Raw genomic sequence first — 18,554 nt, 5'->3', positions numbered from 1 at the left:
TAAAACAGATGTGTTGGAAGGTGCTTAAAAATGACTTAAGATGAAAGGTGACAACCCCTCCTTTTCATTCCCTGATAGTTCCCAAGCCCCCCCCCCCAAAAAAAAAGTGTACTGGAGGGCTGGGGGACCCTCTGAAGCAGATTTTGAGGGTGCATGTGGATACTATAGGGAAAAAGCAAGGAAGATGAAGTGCCATCACAAATGTGGAAATGGGTTGTGCAGTCAGGTGGATGGAATTGGATATTGTCCTTAAGGTGAAGCCTTTGCTAGCAAATATTTTGAAATCCAACAGATTTTCCTGTTGCACCATTCCACTTTTGAATTAGAATTTGCATTTTTAATATATTTTAACATTCCATTTTATTGGCGTTTCTTGGTATTGGTATTGATTTGGCAGATTCCATATATGAAACACCGTCATAAACTCCCAGCTGTCAAATACCAACCACCATTGCATGTTATCTCTCAAATGTTGTAAGTTTTTAAAATACCTTTACATTTCAACTGTCAAATATTGTTATTAAAAGCTATCATGCCAATCACCCAATACTATCAAATGTGATATGCCAGCAGTCTCGAAACTGTTCTCCAGGGAACTATTGAGTTCTTTGGAAGCTTATTGTAATTTACTCAGTGAGAAGATCAGTGCTCATGGTCAGATTAAAAAAAAAAAGTCCTTTGCAATGTGCAACCTCAGAAAGCTGGTGAGCTGTGGAGAAGGAACATGGGAGTGTGGGTCTCAGAGAAGGGGTGATGGTATCATCCACCAGGGAACAGGGGGTCAGGAGGCATAATTAACAGACCCTCCTCGCTCTGGGGAGTGAATGAGATGATAACAAAGTCTTCAAGTTTTACTGTTTGTGCTGACTTAGCATAGAGGAAGTCAGAGTTGGAAGAAAATAATCAAGCAAGGGCTGCTGTGTTGCTGGGGATGTTGCTTTTGTTTCAAACATTGCAAGCTTTGGATGGGATGGATTGTTTAAGGAGGTGGCAGAGGGATGTTTTTAGAGTTGTTTGGCAGGGCAGGAAGCCTCGAGTAAAACTTAAGATATTGATGGATGCCAAAGAAGGAGGTGGACCTGCCCTGCCAGACCTTTAAATTTCATTGTGAACCATCTGCTTTTTGCTGGTTGAGAGAATGGCTGCTTCTTGAAAACACTGAAGTGTTGGACAATGGCAGACAAAGTTGATGGACTATATGGAATTGGAGGAAATGACTGGCAAGATCCGAGACCAGGGAGAAGAGTCGGTGGAAGAAGATTGGAAAAAGTTTAAAGACTATTTATAGAAATATTGTAAAATTAAGGAATGTTAGAAAAATGTTGGAATGAAGTTATATGGCTTTAGTAGAAATGTCATAAGGAATTAAGTATAAATAGATTAATAGAAAATTAAAGGAAAAATAAGGCAAGAATGTGTTAAGATAATTATAGGATAGAAAACAGAGTAAGATGGAAAGGAATTGCTGAAACAATTAATAGAAGTGGAATACAAAAAGGGAGGTGTGAGGAGGTCGTGGAAATAAGTGAATGAAATATAAGATATTGAAAATGTTTGAGGTGTTTTTAAATTGTTTTTGTTGGTTTTTGCTTTGTTTTGTTAGTCCATGTAGCGTTTTTGTATTGCATTTGTATTGTTTTTTCCTCTTTTCTTTTTTGTTTGTAGTGTTGTGTTGAAAATGTTGAAAAAGTAATAAATATCATTTTTTTAAAAAAAGAAAATAATCAAGCAAAGGATAGATTATTCTTCTTTCCTTTATTCATAGTAGCAATTGCAGTTGTTTTCCTAATTAAATCTAAAGGTTGGATTTCAGCCGGCTGAAGATCTTTTCTTAAAAGCTCCATGTGTTTTTACAAGTTAAACTTATGTGGCCCAAAGCAAGCACTGCTGTGTGTTCAATGGAGCTTCATTCTCGGGAAGTATACATTCAGGATTATATCCCGTGTACTGCTCTTCTGCGGGTGCTTTGTGTGTTTAATAATGGAGCAACACTGTCACCTGTATTTTTGGATTTTTCCATGGCTGTAGGAGCTCTCCTGAAAATATTGCCTGAACTTCAAAAGTTAACCACACCACCACGGATGGTGAAGCCTAAAGTTGCTCACATTAGCCTAGAGAAGTGGTTCTCAGCTAAGAACTGTGCACCCCCAGTTTTTCAAAAGTCAAGCCATGAACCCCCAACCTTTGAAAATTTTAATATCTCTGTGGCAGTTTTTGTTATGTGAATGGTGTCACGGACCCCCTGGGTGGGTTTTGCAGACCCCCTATGGTCCGTGCACCACTGATTGGGAACCATTGCCCTAGAGCATTGTGGGGTTTGCTTGTTTGCAAAAATAATGTGGACTGGAAACAGGCAGAGTCACTCATCCCCTTTGAACAGCTGTCTTTCTTACACACTCCTTTCATCACCTGGAGAAACCTTGGAATGTCCCCAGCATTGCCTGCCTAGTAACAGAAGCAGGAGGATTGCGGGAATAATAGTACTACCAGTCTCCTGTTTCAGACAATATATCTAAAGAAGAGTAAATGTTAGAGCAGCAAACATTATTTGATTAATCAGTGTCATTAATGGGGTAGAAAGAGAAAAAGGTTTATTCATAGTTTATAATTTTGTTTCTCGTTTAAATAGGTAAGCAAAAAATCCTGATTTAAGGAGCTATAATAGGTTGCACAGGCGTGCCAGTTGCCTGCTCAAGGATCAAATTGGATGACCACTTCTCCAAACCCCACAGTTAAAAGATATTTTTTCCTTCCTGTTTGTGTCCAAAGCTAGCCGACAGTTTGCCTTTCAGGGTAGAACTGCTGTGCCTTTTCCTTCAGCTATATAAGACCCACAGGCAACTGAAGCTGACAGTTCTCAAATGAAATCAGTGTCAATACATCTTTTAGAACTGGATCTTACACAACACTGATGGGCCTTTTACTGGAATGTTTTTTGAAGCCATTTAGGCTCTCCTGTGTTAACTGCTAATAGGAAAGGAAGAGAAGCTGACCACTTTTTTCCAAGACACCTCAAAACGTACATTCATTGTGGTATTGTGATATGTTCATTTTAATAAAAAGTGTAAATTTAAATTAATTCATTAAATTCAAATATTTTAATGTGTGTGTGTGTAATTGACCAGTAAAGATTGGATAAGGGTTTAGATCACCTCACTCTAAGAGGCAGGAATATGGGAGAGAAGGACAAGAGAGATGTTTTCAAATTATAAATGGTTGCAATAAGGGAAGACCCACAAGGAAGGACAAGAAACAACAGGGTTAAGTTTGCAGCTAAGAAAAGTAAGAGATTGGAAATGTTTCCTAAATGGGCAGTGGAACAACTTGCCTAGGGAAGATGTAAAATCTTCCTCTTGGGTGGTTGTAAAGAAGAAATTGGATCAGCACTGAGCATTGATGGGAAATGCTTTGAGCTGTCTAGGTATCCGGTTGTTTCAGGACTATCTGACACTAACTGGGACTATTCTGATTCTCTCTATCATTGGTAACTTGTAGGTCATTGATGACACTTCATATCTTTTATTTATTCATCTTTACTTAGTTTATTTTCAGTACAATTAGTGTTTCCGGATTAAATAACGAGTGGCCAGTGAGGAACAATTATGCATGTGGCCTTGCCTTGCTTTTGCATCCTTTGGACTTCCTGCATCATTTGTACTGTGTCTACTCCTTTTTGCTCCTAGACTTGCTTTACGTTAGCATTTTGCTTGATGCTTTTCTTCTATTAAAAAAAGGTGAAGTTGTTGCACTGACAGTGCCTTGCGAGTATCAGCATGACTGAGAGACCATGAGTTGAACAATCCTCCAGTTGGGTTTTCAGTTGACACTTGTTTCTGCATAGAATCCTCGGACTTGTACACTTCCGGTGTTCCTTCTGCCCAGTTTCATGGCTGTTTTTGTCCTTGCTGGACTTCCCTCCATCACCTACTGCCCTTTCATGAGAAGGCGAGGAAAAGAGGTGATGGATGGTTTTGTCCTGTAGGTCATGCTCAGCCCTCAGGCGCCTGCCATTCCATGGCACCACTACCCTGTGATGAGTCCCTGTCTCTGTCCGGTGGCAGAAGGACACAGCTGTGAGGCTCTGTATGAGACGCTTCCCTTTACATTTTCTGCAGCACCGGTGTCTGGGCTGCCAAGGCATAATCCGTCAAAGCGCCCTCCATGAGGAGAAAGCAGAGCAGGGGGCCTCGTGTTAAAGTCAAAGGAAGAGCTGCCTGACTTTAGCCTCCAGCTGCGTATGGGGCTCTGCTCTGGGCTTGGCAGTAAATAAATAAAAGATGGGAATTGGGAGGGGTGAGGAGAGCTGCCATGTGTAACCCACCTTTCTTGCTTGTCAGACCTCTTTGCCCATTGTTTCTGACTGAGAAAATGGTCTTAGGATCAGGCAGAGAGGCAGTGATTTGTCCAAGGCCACCCAGGAAGGCTATGGTGATGGAGCTAGGCTTTGAATTAAGGTTCTCTCAAAGTCTAGATCTCAAGCCAGTGCCACTGATTAGTGTTTATAGTTGTTTTTCATTACTCCATAATAGCTAAAATCTGCTTTTATGTCAGCATAACTGATTTTTTTGGTCTGCCATCATAAACCTTTCTTTGAGATGCGTATCTGTATGCAAAAATTCTAATTGATGAAGACTATGCTAATAAAAATATTCATTCATATTTACAACTAGCTGAATCTGCAGTCCTAAGCACTTGCCAGGGAGTAAGTCTCATTGAACTCAGTGAGGCTTACTTCTAAGTAAAGATTTAAAGATTAACACTATGGGGTTCTAAATCCCAAAACAGTCAGATGATTTTTTTTCTTTTTAGACAGCTTTGAGCTGAGTTTATGCATAAGAAATTTAGCTTCTACCATAGAATCTTCCTTTCAAGTCTCGTTTTAAAGACCCTTACCATAACACTAGTATTGCAATGAAAATTTTGCAACTCATGTGCATGGCATCAGTAAATTTGTTTCATCTCTGCTACCAGTTATTTGTTTTAATGTAATTTCCAACAGAGTTGGTTCCATGTTTCACCATTTTGAGGTGAGAAGTTTTGGTAGCTGGACATTGGACCATTTCACACAAGAGTTCCTCTCAATTGCTTGTAGCTACATTAGCAAAAATCAAACATGTTAACCAGATGGTCATAGATATCACTGGTATCAATTCTCATGATTACAGCTGATAGACAAATGGTGCTGTGATCCTGGGGATTGTTACTGGCCATATTTGTTTGGAGACACAGCTCCCCTTATCAGAAGATGTAAGATGGGTGTAACTAACTGCTGAACAAATTCCCCTGATGAACATCAGCGAAATGAATCAGGAATTTTTGATTTTTCTATTTATATTTAAGGAAGCAAGAACATATAACTCAATAACACAAGACTAAAGAATGACTATATGGCTCAGTTAAAATTAAATGGACACACACAAACAGAAAATACAAATGAATGAATGAAAAAAAAAATCTGGGCCATTTACTTCATGTTCCGGGGGGGCGGGGGGGATGTTGTTATTGGTGTTGGGGAGGGGATAACATTTTTAAAGAATAATTTTAAATATAAACATCAGGATGTTGTCTCCAGGTTTACTTACTTACTTACTAGTGCACCTTATTGTATTTGCATGTTTCATACTTTCATATTTTGCAATTAGCAATCAATTGGCATTTGTAACCAGGATTGCTAGAAAATGTAGTGTGTGAGCTAGCCCAAGGGATCTCACACAGCTGGCACCAGAAAGCTTTTATTCCTGCAGGTCAGATTGGTTCTCAAATATGCGTGTTCTCCTTCTCTTCTAGTATGTAGTTTGATTCACTTGCTTGAGCCATCTATTTTGCCTTTCTGTTCCATCACTCATACATTTATCCCCAGCAATGGAGCATATTGAGAAGGAGTGATCTCTATCATGACTGATGTGTGATGCACTGTACTGGGGTTCTCCCCACTAATGGGAAAGGCGTCACAGTTACCATTAGTGGAATAATTCGCTTGTTGCTGTTACATTGTTAAAACTGGTCAGGTTTCTGCACGGTTGGTTCCTGGATAGTCAACTGGCTGGAAGCCCCACAGGAGCTATTCTGCGATTTCCAAAGAGGTGGGGGGGGTATGATAAATATGACAGATTTATTGTGTGAGAATATTTTTGACAATCCATTGAATGATAAAATAGCATCATCCAGAAATTGCACTGCAATCAGAGATATGCCCAGTTAGAAATGTGATACTACATGTGCGTGGAAATATGCCCACATAGGGTATTTCATGTGCCTGGCCTTACTTGCAAAAAGGACATTCATTCAGTTATTCTGGATGTGGGATTATAAATGCACACTTGTTTCATGAATCTCTGGCATGCTGAACACTATACATGAAGCAAGGTGTTGTTTAAGGCTGCACATGAATTGCTGAATAGATAAAGGGTGTGAGATGTTGTTTTTGGTCCCATTTAAATCAGGCCTGGGAATGGACAAAGCTCAAGACTCCAGAAAGGAGTCTCTGTGGTATTACTTGTTGATAGCAATAAGCTAATTACCTGATTAATTAGATAGTGAAAAATTCAGAAACCCCCATGGAAATCAATATCCCTTTCTTTTTCTTTAACCTCTTTACTCAATGTAGGTCACAAAACATGGAAACCCGCCAAGCTGCAAAGGGTTATTTGGGTTTATAGGCTGTCCTATAACCTTTTATTTTCCTCACATCCCTTTTTAAAATAACTTCCTCCCTACTCATTCTGTTTTAGAACTGAGACTGAACTAGGGTTGATTCTAGCTGTTTTTATTTCCTGTATAGCACAGTTCTGGTTGGCACTGATACTTTAAGAGTAGTGGGGCTCTGGTTTGAGAATTCAGCACCCTGTAATTTCTTTAGCAGGACGCGGGTGGCGCTGTTGTCTAATCCACCGAACCTCTTGGGCTTGCCAATTTGAAGGTTGGTGGTTCAAATCACCACAACGGTGGTGAGCTCCTGTTGCTCTGTCCCAGATTTCTGCCAACCTAGCAGTTCAAAAGCAGGCCAGTGCAAGTAGATAAATAGGTACCACTGTAATGGGAAGGTAAGCGGCATTTCCGTGTGCTCTGGTTTCCGTCACAGTGTCCTGTTGCACCAGAAGCGTTTTAGTCCTGCTGGCCACATGACCCAGAAAGCTGTCTGTGGACAAACGCCGGCTCCCTCATTCTGAAGCGAAATGAGAGCTTCACCGCAAGGTTGCCTTTGACTGGTCTTAACTATCCAGGCATTCTTTACCTTTACCTTTACCTGTCTTTGACATTGCTGCTTTTGAATCCTCTGTGGAAGATTGCTGCTCAGCTTTTCTGTTTTGGAAACTGAGGCAGAGAATGAGTGATATGCATAAGACCACACAACGAGGCAATGAGAGAAGTAGGCCTTGAACCCTTTGCTTCCAATTTCCAAGCCAGATACCATTAGCCCTGTGTATGTGGTCTCTGCTTATGTTTCCAATTCTGGATGTAGGCATGCAGCTAGCATTTGCATTTGCCCCTCCTGGTGTGCATGGCATGGATAAGAGCTATCCAGGGGAATTCAGTGCAGTGGCTTGTCAGTAATACTTTGCTGCGGGCAGCAGGAGCACATATGGTCCGAAAGAGACGATTAAAGGAAGCTCCAAGCCCTGTGTTGCTGACAAGTGATAACTGGCTTCTTTAGCTCAGATCTGGAGGGTGCTCATGATTAGACTGGACACTATCTAAGGTTCCTAGCTTCCCAAGTCATCCCCTTTGCATTCAGTTGCCCTGCAGGGCTTCACTCTTGGGAATCACATTGGGTTCTTTTGTGTTTCCTTGTTCCCTGCTAGTTTGTATTGGCCTGACCCACTTCTCTGGAAGTGCATCTTTTATTTCCAGTTGGAGGCTGGGCCCCTGGGGCTAAAACTGCAATTGCCTGGATTTCAACCTCCAGATTTTCCATATCCACCTTGATGAATGCCAGAAAGAGTTCTAGCAGTGCACATCTGACAGATTTTGAACTCCAGAACCCACTAGAAAAATTTTGATCATGGAACCCATTTTTCAAGAGGTGAGAATTTCCTTTCAAAGTTGCATTTTCATAGTTTTTCAAAAACCAAGTATTAGAAAATTGCATTTGTCCTTCTAGCATCCAGGTGAGTGACATTACCCCTGCTATACTAGGGAAGGATTTTGGTATATAACAAACCTCAGTATAGGACTAGAAAAATCTGAAGCTCTTGGACATTTTGAGCAAGCATGCTGGAATCTAAAATACTTTTCCATTTATATCCAGAGCTGGCCTTAAAAAGGTCTGTTGCTGCATTTTAGGATCATGAAATATTTTTTTCGATTCCTATTACAGCAAGCCTGCCTGCCAGCAAGCAAGGGTCTTTCAACTAAGACTACTTTATCAGCTTGCAGGTTGTAAATGTCAAGCCATATTGCAGGGTGCTTTCTGTTTTGCCTAGCTGGCTAAGTTCAGTGCAGAAGGGTTGCCTCTGAAAACCAGTCCCTAGGAATTGCAGCTAGGCAGAGTGCTGCTGTGTTTATGTCCTGTTTTAGCTTCCAGGCTTCCCACAGACATCTGGTTGGCCATTGATAACAGGATGCTGGACTAGATCGGCCATGGGCCTGATCCAGCAGGCTCATCTTACATTCTTAAGGGTTGTAGCTTCCTGGAAAAGTACATTCTATGTTTGCAGACGGTTCCAGGCTGACTCACCAACATCACCAGTAACTGGGAAAGAGACAGATCTCAGATCTGATGTTTTAGCAAATTTCTCCTGCCGCTCACAATTAACAATATTGGGCTAGATGAACCTATGATCTGATCCAGGATAAGTGTCAGGAGCTGGAGTCCGGGGAAGATCAGCAATAAAACACCTGGTGTCAGTGAAGTTAAACAAAAACATAGAAGGCCTAGCGATCACAGCAGCTCTTCCCAGTAGTTCTTGCCCCAATGAGGAAGTTGAGAGAGCTGAAGGTCTCCACCTTCCCACTGCTCTCTAAGTCTCCTTCCCCAGTCCCTGGTCGTCTTGTCTCTCTTTGCTCTGGCCTCTTCCTTTCTCTGCATGGAGAGAGAGCAGGGGGGAGGAGAGCTGGTCACAGCAGGAGTGGGAGGTTCCCTGGCTTCTTCAGCAGCCTACATCATATCTGTCCCTTGACCCCCTCTGCTTCTGCCTATGATTCTTGACTTCTCTCTGCCACAGCCTCTCGCTGCTCACTAAACCCTGTTGCTACTTTAGCTTTCAACACCTCCTCCTCCCAGCCTGCTCCCTCTTCTCCCTCTGGCCACTCATCGTTGTCCCACCACCAATCCCCTGGCTCTGAGCCTTCTTCCTTTGGGGGTTTCCTGGGGATTTCCCAGCTGGTGCCTCCCACCACTCTGCTGCATCCGGCCAGTCCATGATAATAAGGCAGTTTTGACTTTCAGTGGGGCAAAATGTTCCCCATCAGGATTTTACCTGGACCTAAGTGTGCAATGCTTTTCCAAGTCTTGATGGTGATGGTATGACGTAAGTGGAACCAAGATTCAGCTCCAGAATCCTTGAGCATGTCTCTGAGCATGAGCAGTTAATTTTTCTCGCTAGTGACCAGACTAATGACGGGGAGCAGCCACCAGTACGTTTCTGAGCACAATTCAAAGTGTTGGTGCTGACTTGTAATGCCCTAAGCTGAGAGAAGTGAGGCTACAGGGAACCAGGCAGAGGGCCTTCTTGGTAGTTGTGCCTGCCCCATGGAACGCCCTCCCATCAGATGTCAGGAAATAAAACAACTATCTGGTCAGGAAAGTTTTTTAATGTTTGATGTCTTATTGAGGTTTAATTTGTTAGAAGCCACTCAGATTGGCTGGGGGAATCCAGTCATATGGGTGGCATATAGTTGTTATTGTTGTTGTTGTTGCTGCTGCTGCTGCTGCTGTTGTTACACAGCTCTTTTTGACAACAGGCCAATGGCGGCCATGCATTTGACATACATGTGGCATTAGTGCAAGGGCGGGGAGCTTGTGGTCCTCCAGATGCTGCTGGACTCCCTTCTTGTGTCTTAGCTGCCATCTACCACTCAGTGGTTAGGGCCTCTCCCCCACCCATGGAAAGTGGCCGAGTGTAATTATGCAGAAAGCTCCATTGGAGCTATATCAATAAGACAGACGTCTGTTGTATCATTCTCTCTCAGTAAGGCATTTCTTCTCCCCAATTGCTCATATAGAATCATAGCCTAATAGCATCCCATTAACATAATTGCCAACACAACTAGTGTTCCGTGTCTCAGAGCCATTTACTTACTTTACGATAAAAAAAAACAACCCACGTACCAAAACCAGCCTGGAAATCACACCAAGGAGGTGCACAGGGAGGATACTTTGGCTGCTTGCCCCCCTTTTGGTGCCATTTTGTTGTTTGAGACCCGGGTGTTGAAGGATAAACACGGGAGAGGTGGGCTCAGCTGCAGGACGTGGGATGCCGAGTAGTCGGACCAGACTCATGAGCAGACGTGTGCTAAGATCTAAACGGATTCTGCCAGGCGAAATGAAATTCCCATTATTTTTAATTAATCCTTAATTAAAATATATTACTCCGCAGATTCCGCAAATCTCTCTTAATATGCAAATGCAGCCCATTCAAGGATATTTACATATCATTAATTAAAACGGCACATTCTTTCAGTCTAACAAGCTGAGGGCCTTGGCTGCTGCCATGCTGGCACACGGCAACTGGCCCTGGCAGTGCCAAGGCCAAACAGCAGAAAGATGTTCAGTGTCAGCCACTCCACAAGGGGTTACAGCGCTGCCCGTTCACCTCTAGAACCCTGGTTGCATGCCCTGCCTTGGTTCAAGTGCGGTGTTCCCCCATCATGAGGCCAAGTGTGCCCTCCACAACATGCAGCAACTGCAGGGTGCCCAATTCATTATCTGTGGCAGCCTTCCTGTGACCTTGTACAAAAAGCAGTTGCTATGTTTGTCCATGGTCTTTTTGGGGAGGAGATCTCCGTGAGCATAAATTATAGGCTGTTTTATGAAGTTACAGCTAACCCTGAACTGAGCACCCTAAAGTGACCCTACACATTATAGACGTGACCCTGATTAAGGAAGTGGCTGACTTGGATTTCAAAAGATTATCGTGCTTCACCTTTCCCTCAAGTAGTTTACCTGGGCCATTTTTTTTTCTTGAGCCAGAGACTCAGGAGGAACATCATTTCTGAGAGCTATCCTACAGGTGGAAAGTTGTGGCTGGTGGTTTTCATTTCCTAGTTTCACCCACCTGCTGCAACTTGTCTCTGTGTGATGATGTCCAAGCAGACTCCAGATAGATTGGGGAGCAGAAGAGCCTGAGGGAGAGAGACATGAAGGGGATGGAGGGGCACAGCCTGATGTACATCATTAACTTTGGTGAAGCGGAAAATGAGTGGATTTCCTCCCGTCCCCAAGCACCATATTTGAAAGTGTACAGAGGGGGAGGGAAGAGGCACTCGGTGTCTTCTCAGAAGTGACAAAATATAATCTGCACTTCCGACTTTCATAGTTTTGGGCAGCATGAAAAATGTGAATTTGAAAAATTCCTTACGAGCTTTTCAGCGAGCAGGTTAATTTCAGAGAGCGTTTATTTGAAGTTGATGGAAATTTAAATCTGGATATTAATTCTTGACTCTCATTCTTGCCTTCGGTGATGTGGGTATGAAAAGAGTTGCTTTTTATACTTGCTTGCAGCTTACTATTATTCAGTTTTGCTTTTTGTGAATTGCTCAAAAGTGTTGCTATGGAACAGTATAAAACCTAATAACAGAACTGATAAATAACAAAACTCCATAATGCATGACAAGCTGGATGAAGACTAGAGTGCAATAAGTGGCAGAAGCATTGCACCAAAACTGACCAAACGCTGGCCAGCGCTTATCATAGAGCCTTCTAGGTGGCACTGTGGGCTGCAAAGAAAGCACATTTTGCACTGCATCCTTGAGGAGCCGGTGGGCAGAACTGAAGGTTACTAACTCTCATTGTGAGGGAAGGATCTCTAGAACAAACTATATTGATTGTCCCATTGATAGGGCTAAGTGGAAACAGGACCCCCTTTTAATGAAACAGGGGGAAAATGCTGGCACCACACACACACACACACACACAGCAGTCTTTGGGTGAGCGTGGCAGAAATGCTGACCTTCTTAAAGGTAACTTAATGGGGGAAGTTCGCTCATGGAGAACCTCAGTCTTCTCAGTTTTTGTTCAGCATAGATGCACATACTTTGCTGGAACAGACTGAGTGTGTGTGTGTGTGTGTGTGTGTGTGAGAGAGAGAGAGAGAGAGAGAGAGAAACAAACAGAGAGAGGGGAATCATAGAATTGTAGAGCTGGAAGAGACCCAACGGGTCATTTCGTCCAAACCCCCTGCAATGCAGGAATCTCAACTAAAGTATCCAGGACAGATGGCTACCCAACCTCTGCTTAAAAACCTCAAGGAAGGAGAGTCCACCACCTTCCAAGGCAGTATGTTCCACTGTCAAACAGCTCCTATCATCAGAAAGCTATTCCTGATCTTTAATCAGAATCTCCTTTCTTGTAACTTGAAGCCATTACTTTGAGTCCTACCCTCCAGAGCAGGAGAAAACAATCTTGTTCCATCTTCCATATGACGGCCCTTTAGCTATTTGAAGATGGCTATCCTATCTCCCCTTGGTCTCCTCTTTTCCAGGCTAAGCATCCCCAACTACCTCAACCATTCCTCATCAGGCTTGGTTTCCAGATCCTTGATCATCTTGGTTGCCCTCCTCTACATACATTCCGGTTTGTCAATATCCTTTTTAAATCATGGTGCCCAGAACTGGCAACAGTACTCCATGTGTGGTTATGACCAAGGCAGATTAGAGTGGTACTATTTGAATCAAACAAAACACAATTTATTGTGTACCATAGCTTTGCTCCTGGCGTTCCTTGGGAATTCTAGCAAACAAAAAAAATATGTAGTTAAAATGAGTGCTGTTCAGTCTGCCATCTTTATTCTCAGTGGCATCCAAAGATGAAAAACTGCTTCTCGATCTCAGGAACCATAATGCAAAATTTGGTTACAATATCTTAAGAGGTTTCCAAATGCAAAACAAACATACAAACAACTTTCCAAAATACATAGTAAGTTGAATGAATGCAGAGATACATTCATATTAAAAAGTGTCTTTGAGCCAAGGAGTCCCTGGTTGAAATGTTGCCTCAGCCATGAACTCATTTAGATAAGGTTCAAGAGTTTAGTGACATAAGCAAATTGGAAAGGGGAACCTTCGCTCATCACTGGAATGTTTCACTCGCCTGTCTCAGTTATACACTGCAGTTGCCAGACACTCCCGCAACTCACATTGCCAGGCTTTCCTGGGTTCTCTCACACCCCATTTGATCCCCTCCCGATCAGTGAGGCACCACACTTTGGCTCCCGGGCTCTTATGCTGTGCCTCAAGGTCTGAGCCTTAGGGGATCTAGCAAGCTTTCCTCCAGTTCCCCCCTAGTAGTATGGAGAGAGAGGTTGAAGTAAGCAAGCCTACTGGTAAAATAGGGAGATGGGACAGTATGAGAGAAGAGAGGATCATGCAAAAGTATGCAGGAAAGGATTTGAATTATTCCATGGGTATGAGGAACTGTATACATCTGATAAGCAAAGGATTCCCAGCTTGCATCTGCCAAAATTCATTTGCTACTATTTAACATTTAGTGCTAAATTGTACTATTCAATGGCCCCTTATCCTGGAAAGAAGTGAAGTGTCACAGGTTTCTGTCCTGGGCCCGTTGTTAGTCAACATGTTTATAATGACATGAATGAAGGAATTGAGGGGATCCTCGTCAAATTTGCAGATGACACCAAACCAGGAGGTGTACCTAATGCCACAGAAGGCAGAATTGGGATACAAGATGACCTTAGCAGATTGGAGAACTGGGCCCAAATGAACAAAATGAATTTTAATAGTGACAAATGTGAGGCTCTACACTTGGGCAGGAAGAACCAGCTGCACAATGTAAGACTGGGGACACATGGCTTGGCTCACAGTAGACCACAAGCTTCAAATGAGTCAACAGTGTGATGCAGCAAAAATAAATAAATAAAAATAATAAAAATAATAAAAATAATGCTATTCTAGGCTGCATCAACAGAAGTGTAGTATCCAGGTCAAGGGAAGTAATAGTGCTGTACTCTTCTGCCGTGGTCAGACCACACCTGGAATACTGTGTCCAGTTGTGGGCACCACAATTCTATTTTAAGAAACAATTCTATTTTATTTTTCATATTAATAAAGATATAAAATGAAGAAAACACCCCTAGAGCAGCGTTGCACTTTAAGGAAGCATAACCAATCTCACTTTTGGTCTTACCACCTTTCTTTTTAATGCCATGTCTGTGCTATGATTTAATCCTAGATCAGTGTGCTAATCTGGTTTGCATCCCTGAGATCTGGAAGGATAAAGAGCAGTGGGAAGTAGGCATCTTTTCTATAGAATGAAGTAGGTAGGTACCTCTAGTGATGATGGAGGAAGACTTGTAATGGGTGGGACAAAACACAGCTAAGAGATGGTAGTTGTTCCTGGTCTGTGAAGGTGAGGGTGGTCACCATTGCCTCTACCTGAGTGAAGTTGTTCTAGGTTATGAAGGACCTGTCTCAAGTGCAACGTCAGAAAGAAATGGAGGAATGCTCAGAAGCCCTCTGTGACCAATTTCCTCAGCATTTTTCAGATAAAAGTCTCTGGAATCCCCATGGACTTTCTCAGCAGTGATTTTGGAGGACTCTGAGGCTTCCAGTTGCCACGTTTTATGGGATAACTTTCAACTTGTTTGCCCTGAGTTTGTGGGCAGAATCCTTGGAGATGTTCGGCCAACTGCTTGTGTTTTGGATCCTCTTGATAAAGGTATCTTTGGACCCCTCAGTTTTGAACAATGAACTGACAAATGCCAGATGAGAGTGAAGAGAGTGTGGATCAGTGCAAAAGCTGAAAATAACTGGAGTTGCGAGTGTGGTTGGCTAGAGCCATCTTTTAAAAAATAAACAAATCTTAATGATATGTAATCCAGAATGGGATGTTAAAAAATCACAAGAACATAAAAACAATGCTGATGGATCAGATCAGAGACCCATCTAGTCTAACATTCAGCTCTCACAGTGGCCTAACAGATGGCAATAATTCTGGTCATTTGGAAATTTTGGAAATTCTGGTTTTGTATTAGTGTGTTAAATGTTGGAAGTATGGTTGAGTGGATATGTGGAATGCAAAGTCTCCCAAGATGCCAAACTTGGCAAGAAGGGTCAGAGGAGCTACTGAATCAAAGGGTAATAGTGCCAAGGAAGAGTTTGTAAGTATTGTGGGGGTGGGGTTCAGGGCTGCATTTATACGAGCTGGACAGAGCTGAATTGCTGGAGTATTTCTGCCATTATGGTTTCACTAGGGCTAAGCAGGCAAGCAGAATAGCTAATGCAAACAGCAAAAATGCTATTTCTGGATGAAGTATCCTCTAATAAATAACCTCAGAGTATTCTCCCCTATCAGTTGGTGACATCCTGCATTCTTCTTCCCCGCTGCACCAGCCCAAGACATTTAATGATGTGGTGCATCTTATGAGATGTGATGTTCATGCTAAGTATTTCCAGCTTCACAAAATAAGAGAGGGGGATGGAAAGGCCTGTTTCATCTGTCCCCCCTCCCCCCCGTTTCTTTTTTCCTCTTCCAAAAAAGGTAGTGCACTTAGCTATATTGCTAACATAATTATTGTCCACCACTGGTTTTCTTCACACCCTTACACAAATGCATCCACCACTAATTTTCTGCTGCCTTAACTGACAGAATAATCCTATTTTTACTCTATGCCAGGGATGCTGTTGTTGTGCCGAGGAAATGGCTGACACATACAAGGCATGCTCAGCCTGGGGAAAACACACAGGTAGAAAATGCAAGAATGGCACAAAAGTCACAAATACACCCATGGTTTGGGGAAGCAAAGGAACAGATTTTTAAATCCCACCCAGGGGAAATAGGATACATAGGGAGCTCCCAGGATATAAAGCCTACAGTCAGAGATCTCATGGGGCATTTTGCTCCCCCCACTCATACACCCCATACTCCGACCCAGCCTCAAGTGACTCAGTCATGGACACCATGAGCACAGCGGCTGCAGAGGACTCCTATTGTATGTTTTCAGTGCTGCCCCCCCCCCCCGTTTGAATCCAGAGTATACCCCTAATCTAGGAAAGGGAAAAGGTCCTTCCATCCAAGGAAACCTCAGTCAATCAGGATAACTACTGCATGGATCAATGTTCTGCTTGTTCTGCTCCATAAATCTGGGCTGTGATCCCGCAAGGCTAAGTTACTTAGCACTGGTTGGAATGAGGGCTCCACCTTTGCCAGCAGAGATCTTGCCTGCACGTGGGGCTGAGTGACCCCCTCGGAGTGTGGGGATAGCACCACAGAGTTCAGACTCAGGCCAGTTGAGTATTTTTCCCCTCCTCACTTTCGCGCAGGATCAGTCGTTCTTTACAAAAATGTGTGTGTGTGAATAAGTGAATATTAAGTGAATTTTAAGATGAGATCAGGGTTTCCTCCCCCTCTCCACCCCCCTTTTATTTACCTCTTCACTCCCCAAAAGACTTGCTGTCCCCATTCAAGTAACAGCCTGGCCTCTTTATTATTATTATTATTATTATTATTATTATTATTATTATTATTATTATTATTATTATTATTCCTGGGGTCCCCTGGGAGCATGGCTATTGTGCCAGGAGTGTTCTGTCCCTGGAAAAGTGCCTGTGGCTGCTGAGAGCAGATCCAGCCCTTTTACAGGTGGACCAGCTCTGCTGGTGGCGTGTCTCACTGGTGCACCCGAGGCCTTCTGCCGTGGGGATCTGTCATGGCAGCTGTGTGCCTGGCGATCCTACAGTGTTTCAGGCCTTCTGCCAAATCCTATGTAGCCCCGCAGCTGGCAGCTCATCCAATCTCGTAAGAAAAAGAACAATCAATTTCTGATATTCCCAGAGTTTGTGTTAATGGTCTCTCTAACCACTCTGATTAGCTGAGTGAGATTGAATTTTTCTTTTAAATTGCAGTGTGTGTTGACATTCAATATATGGGGAAACTTTGATGGAAGGGAGGTAGAGGGGGTGGGTGGGCCCAAGTTTCGCATTTATCCAAATGTCTTATTCATGTCCTCTTCATCATTTGCTTCATCTTTCCTGCCCTTCCTCTCCTGCCCCATCTCGGGGGGGGGGGGGCAGGCTGTATGTGTGTGTCCGTGTGACACTGGTTTCTGTGTTGGTACTGAGCAGTCTTTGCATTCCAAGCCTGCGTGTTTCTTTGAGGAGGACAGTTCTGTGAATTCACTAGGGAGAATTTGATCCTACCAATTGGCAAGTGGCGTGTGTGTATCTGTGTGTGTGTGTGCCTTCCTTTCTACGTTGTGCTAAGGTTTGTGAGGTCTGAATTCACAGTCGTGTGGGCAATTCAGTCCGTTTGCTTTTTGTCCCATCCCCCCCCCCATCCGCGAGTTCCCTTGCATTTCTAAAGGATGAATAAATTAGACTCAAAGGAGTACATGATGGATTTTCCATTATTAATTTCCTTTTTATTTATTTTTAGTCCCTTTCCCTCACATTCCCTGTCTCTCTTTGTCTCTTTCCCACTCTGTGCGACTATATTTAGGTGTGAATTCAGCAATAGCTTTCTGTCCGTTTGTACTTTTCGTTTTGATAAACTGACATCTCCACCCCCGCCCCCCCGCCCCAGAGCCCTGTGCGGGGATTTCATCTGAGCAATCCCTCGACCCTGTTGGAACACATTAAACACTCGCCCAGACCCCTTACTCTGTCTCCATCTCTGAACCTTTCACTCTCCTTTAATGAGAATTTCTCCTAATTATTTCAGTGGCTGCAGCACAGGGACCGCAGTGTACTTAGATCTCGATTCCGGGGACGTGACTGTTATGCTGATCAAGGCAAGGGATCAATAATTTAGGCTCCAGCTTTAATGGCAGAGCCGAGAGCTTAAGTGTCTGCAGTCAGGCTCGCTTCTGGAGATTCCTGGAGTATTAATGCTTTCCACCAGATTTTTGCTTGCCTGCTACAACTGCACCCTATATATTTAAACATGTATGCTCTATGTGTATCATACTTTTCAATTCCTCTTTCTGTTGCACTGGCTAATTTCAAATTTTCCCGATTTACCCTTAAAACCTGTATCTAGTTATTTTCAGGCACATCAAAAGTGAGAAAAAAATCTCTCTCTCTCTCTCTCTCTCTCTCTCTCTCTCTCTCTCTCTCTCTCTTTCTGACACACACACACAGAGGGAGGGAGGGAAGGAGGCAGAGTCTGCATATGCCTCAGCTGACCTGTTTTACTTGATAGGTACATATGAAAATGCATCTCTTCTTTACATTTATATGTCATGTAGAATGTGAAATATAAACAGGTGCTCTGCATTAAGGAAACCTGTCTTTGGCACTCAAGATAAATCATGCAGATATAAACCCACATCTATTTACTTTGCATAATTTCATCAGCTTTCAAGACTCCGGGTGTTTTTTTAAAGAAAATAAAAGAAACTGATTTATTAATTTATTTGCATTGTCTAGGGACTGAAGATGGG

The 18,554-nt window shown here is 42.9% G+C and overlaps 1 protein-coding gene across 5 annotated transcripts in view; it reads left to right on the top strand.

Moving 5' to 3' along the window:
• The window catches only part of PBX1 (PBX homeobox 1), a 220,071-nt gene that overhangs the window by 67,156 nt on the left and 134,361 nt on the right, over window positions 1-18,554 (top strand). The gene's annotated exons all lie outside the window — the stretch shown is intronic.

This window comes from Podarcis liolepis, assembly GCF_965112155.1.
Source record: "Podarcis liolepis genome assembly, chromosome: 6".
Taxonomy (NCBI): domain Eukaryota; kingdom Metazoa; phylum Chordata; class Lepidosauria; order Squamata; family Lacertidae; genus Podarcis; species Podarcis liolepis.
This window is presented reverse-complemented; position numbering and strand designations above follow the sequence as displayed.